Source organism: Leuresthes tenuis, unplaced genomic scaffold, assembly GCF_036924035.1.
Source record: "Leuresthes tenuis unplaced genomic scaffold, fLeuTen1.0.hap1 SCAF_14, whole genome shotgun sequence".
Taxonomy (NCBI): domain Eukaryota; kingdom Metazoa; phylum Chordata; class Actinopteri; order Atheriniformes; family Atherinopsidae; genus Leuresthes; species Leuresthes tenuis.
Window position 1 is genome coordinate 31,565,426 of NW_027325368.1, and position 5,152 is coordinate 31,570,577.

The 5,152-nt window shown below is 44.0% G+C and overlaps 1 long non-coding RNA gene across 1 annotated transcript; it reads right to left on the bottom strand.

The window, feature by feature from the left end:
* Positions 1-3,772: 3,772 nt before the first annotated feature.
* On the bottom strand, positions 3,773-4,711 carry LOC140268252 (uncharacterized). Its single transcript, XR_011907522.1, has 4 exons — positions 4,349-4,711; positions 4,113-4,212; positions 3,949-4,029; positions 3,773-3,864 (listed from the first exon to the last, which is right to left on the bottom strand). It is a non-coding gene; the product is annotated as an uncharacterized lncRNA (long non-coding RNA).
* Between the last annotated feature and the right edge of the window lie 441 nt (positions 4,712-5,152).

The following is a 5,152-nucleotide window of genomic DNA, read 5'->3' on the forward strand; positions in this document are numbered from 1 at the left end:
CTTTATTTAACTGGGAGACGGTCATATTTCCGCCACGATCAACGACAGATAATGTTCAATATAACCACAACGTAAATTCATAGCTTTCACAGCATTCCACGCCAGACAGCGGGCTAATAGTGTAGCATGCTAAACAAAGCAGTCACACCGAAACATCGGCGGAAGGAAAATTAGCAAATACCTCGTCTTTATTTAACTGGGAGACGGTCATATTTCCGCCACGATCAACGACAGATAATGTTCAATATAACCACAACGTAAATTCATAGCTTTCACAGCATTCCACGCCAGACAGCGGGCTAATAGTGTAGCATGCTAAACAAAGCAGTCACACCGAAACATCGGCGGAAGGAAAATTAGCAAATACCTCGTCTTTATTTAACTGGGAGACGGTCATATTTCCGCCACGATCAACGACAGATAATGTTCAATATAACCACAACGTAAATTCATAGCTTTCACAGCATTCCACGCCAGACAGCGGGCTAATAGTGTAGCATGCTAAACAAGGCAGCCACACCGAAACATCGGCGGAAGGAAAATTAGCAAATACCTTGTCTTTATTTAACTGGAAGACGGTCATATTTCCGCCACGATCAACGACAGATAATGTTCAATATAACCACAACGTAAATTCATAGCCTTCATAGCATTCCACGCCAAACAGCGGGTTTATAGTGTAGCATGCTAAACAAAGCAGTCACACCGAAACATCGGCGGAAGGAAAATTAGCAAATACCTCGTCTTTATTTAACTGGGAGACGGTCATATTTCCGCCACGATCAACGACAGATAATGTTCAATATAACCACAACGTAAATTCATAGCTTTCACAGCATTCCACGCCAGACAGCGGGCTAATAGTGTAGCATGCTAAACAAGGCAGCCACACCGAAACATCGGCGGAAGGAAAATTAGCAAATACCTCGTCTTTATTTAACTGGAGGACGGTCATATTTCCGCCACGATCAACGACAGATAATGTTCAATATAACCAAACCAAGCAAAAAATAGATCTTACCTGAACAAAGCTCGCCAGACAGAAAGACTACTCAAGAATATTCGAAGAAGCAGGGGCGAAGTGACGATCCAACAACCAATGAAAACAGTGGAATTGCTGACGTGTGTCGTCAAGCGTCTGGTATGAAGCTGTTAAAACAGCTGAAGTGTTGATCATAATGGAAAACATATGAGTCCGTGCGCGCTGTCGCGCGCATTTGTCTCGTGAGTGGCACGAACCTGTTATCACAGCTGATGTGTTGATCATAATGGAAAACATATGAGTCAGTGCGCGCTATCGCGCGCATTTGTTTCGTGAGGGCTAGCATGACGCTGTTGATAGCTGATCATAATGGAAAACATATGAGTCCGTGCGCGCTGTCGCGCGCATTTGTCTCGTGAGTGGCACGAACCTGTTATCACAGCTGATGTGTTGATCATAATGGTAAACATATGAGTCAGTGCGCGCTGTCGCGCGCATTTGTCTCGTGAGGGCTAGAATGACGCTGTTATGATAGATGTGTTGATCATAATGGAAAGCATATGAGTCAGTGCGCGCTGTCGCGCGCATTTGTTTCGTGAGCGGCTAGCATGACGCTGTTGGGTCAGTGCGCGCTGTCGCGCGCATTTGTCTCGTGAGCGGCTAGCATGACGCTGTTGGGTCAGTGCGCGCTGTCGCGCGCATTTGTCTCGTGAGCGGCTAGCATGACGCTGTTGGGTCAGTGCGCGCTGTCGCGCGCATTTGTCTCGTGAGCAGCTGGCATGAAGCTGTTTTCACAGTTTTGGCTGCCTGCTGACAGACAGAGGCTGTCATGTTATATTGTATTAGGAGCACAGATAAAACAGGCTGGCATAATGCTGTTACAGCAGGCCAGCCTGCTTGGCTCTGCCCTCATCCGCCATCTTGGCTCTGCCCTCATCAGCTGTGATAGAACAGGGCAGCCTTCTTGGGTGTGGTCAGCATTAGTTGCTATGGGCAACAGCTGTGCCTGCCAACTGCCAACTGCCGAATTCTGCACCTCACTTTGTCCCCTTAAAATCATGGGGTTTTCATATTGAGGCAGAAATCTGGAACAAAACGCTCGCTGTTCGAAAAGTAGAAGTCGTATCCGAATAATTCTTTCACCGTGAGCGCCAGAAGGCCCGGGGGAAGCCAGCGGTGTCATTTTTATTCTTCTAACCCCCGTGGCTCCTTTATTATGGCAGTTTTAAAATGATTTTTCACACTGATTTCAGGGCTCGGCCGTTTTATAATGGGATGGAATGTTCCCTCTCTGCGCTCAGAGGGGATTTGTGAGAAATCTGTGAGGCCCAGCTCAATGACAGTCACATTGGGTGAAAGACAACTAAAATACCTACGTTTTGATGTATAATTTATCAAGATCAGGCAGATATTTTGGACGTGAGAGGCATTTGTTCGAGAAATTGTTTTTTAAAGATTTTTAGAGTGACAGTTAGAGTGTAACTGACATTAGACGACCTCCTCTGGACACCTAAAACGTAAACTGCCGTTGTGTCAAAGCCGTATAAGCTATTAACAAGCCCTTTACCACAGTTAAAGCTGAGTCTTTCCTGTCACACACAAACTTTGAATGATGTGTGTGTGACGCTGTATGGCTGAGTTCAGAGGCCTCCAATGTGAGGCAGTTTGGGGCTCTTCGAGCCCCAAACTGCCTCTTTTTGGCCTTCTCCATTCATTTTCCCATTGACAATTTGCCCGCTTTTTCCCATTTATCCGCTATTCCGGTCGAGTAATGAGAGAGAAAAGTAATAGCACACTTCTGCCCATCGGCGCGCACGCAGCCATGTATTTTTTATTTTAGTCGGACCTTCGCTGCGGGCCGAGTTACGCGCCGAAAAACGTGACGGAAACGGAAGAATAATAACTAGAAAATTTCTGAAGAAATTTTGATGGGTGCCCAGCTGCTGCCCGTCTTCTGCCCGTCCACACACACACACAGATGAGAGCTGTGCTGTGCTGAGAGACCTGCTAGTTGCCAGTCAAGCATTAGGTATTTCAGTATTAAACTAAGGTACAGAGATAAGCTCAAACATAGTTTAACATTTGAGATCCTGGCCTGCTGTGGTGAAACCTGCCTGCTTTGGGCAGCATGAGGGACAGACGGCTGGCTTAATAGATGGCTTAAACAAGGTTTTTAATGTCTTAATCACACAATGAACCACTTTACACTTTAAATGGTGGCAGCCATTATGTTTACCTGATTAAGGAGGAGAGTTTAAACAGCCAATCACCTGCTCAGTTACTGGTCTTTTAGCCAACCGAGTCCCCTTTTGGGGGGGTTGAAGCAGAGATCCCAGAGGAGGAGGACAGAAAGTAATGTTCAGACATACTGACAGTTTAAATGTGTTTATTTAGCAACCACAGCTCATTATAATTCAGTCAGTTTTGATAAACTTTAACATGTCACAGTCTATAATAGGGGTCCCTGTGTAGAGAAATATCTGTAAGCATTCACCATCACAGTAAGAGGAAGACATGAGGACATTAAACCCAACAACATTCAAATCTTACCTCTGTCCTATGGTGATAGAAACTCCAGTCTTCATCGGAGTCCTCGGTCACATCTGTGGTTGCTGAAGGTTGTTTGGGTCACTGCAGCTGATGGGAGTCTTTCTCTGCTTCATAAGACAAAAAGAGAGGAAACCAAATGTTGAGTTTCATGTAGATAAATTTTCTTGTTTTTGATTCATCACAAAAAATATCCAAAGTACAATCAATGTATTGAGTAAAGATAAAAACACTCACCTTTTTTCATAGTTCTTCTCCTTGGACACGTCACGATGCAGTTTGAATCCTCCTGTGGAAGCGCAGGTGTTCGGTTCAGCAGGACCTCAGATGGAAAGCTGGACACACAATCATTAACAGCATTAATCATAAACAGACATCCTTACTGTATGTGAGCTGTGAGGGGAAGTGTCAGTACTTACTTTAGACCTTTTTGTCTGTCTCTGCAGCATCTGCATGATGACTGTAGTCTGGATTCATGCTGGTTGCTCATGTTTTAAAAGCTGGAGACAACAATCATGAAATTAGCACCAAGCACACATGATGAAAAGCACTGAAACTGTCTTCATACATGTAGAAGTCTCACCTGTAAGTGCAGCGTTACATCTAATGAGGTCCTGCTTCTCCAACTGAAGATGCTGCATCAGTGTTTTCTGGTGGGGGGGGGGGGGGGGTGTTTGGTTTCTCTGACAGAAGAAAAACAAAAGCATGATAACTTCTAATGAATAAATGGAACAATCTGGTGATGTTATGAGTTAAGGATTCACGTTAAACAGAGTGAAGTGTGAGGTGTAACTCTGAACCTTTGACTCCAACATTTACCTCAGTTTCATCTTTTTCTCTGTCTGACTGAAGCTGCTCCGTCTCTGTCCTGTCTGCCTTCTCTGAGCTTCTCATCACTGGTGGTGTAGCTCTCCGACTGAACAAGCTCTTCTCACAAAAACATGGTCAAGGATGATAAACTAATTGTCAAAGCATCACCGTGCCAGCACGGTACAGCAATCAGGAAGAATCACACTCTACTAGTTAAGCCATGATCCTCAAAGTTCATATTTCACTGATTGGAAGATATGTACAATAATTAACATAATTGCCAACTGTCAAATAAAATACCATGATTATAATTCAAAAGTGCTCATGACTTGAGAATATATAGACGAATAAATAGATGAATAAATAGACATAAAAATGGATAAATAAGCTAAATGAGCACTGAACACAAGCCATATTCTGTTCAAATCACAATGCATTCACACACCAGCACATAGCTTTTGCCGTCGAGAGCATTCAAGTTCAGGCTGCGGGCTAACAATGTAGCATGCTAACATGAGGCAGAGACACAGACACATTAGCCGAAGGAAATGTAGCAAATACCTTATTCTTTGTTTAACTCAAATACGTTCATATTTCCGCCAAGCTCAACGACATATAATGTTCAATATAACCACTAGACACAAGCCTTATACTGAAATAAAGTCATTAAATTCATGTTCCAACAAGTTCAATTGAACAAGCTTTTGCCGTCGAGCGCGTTCAAGTTCAGGCTGCGGGCTAACAATGTAGCATGCTAAGCTAAGGCAGGCACACAGAAACATCGGCGGAAGGAAAATTAGCAAATACCTCGTC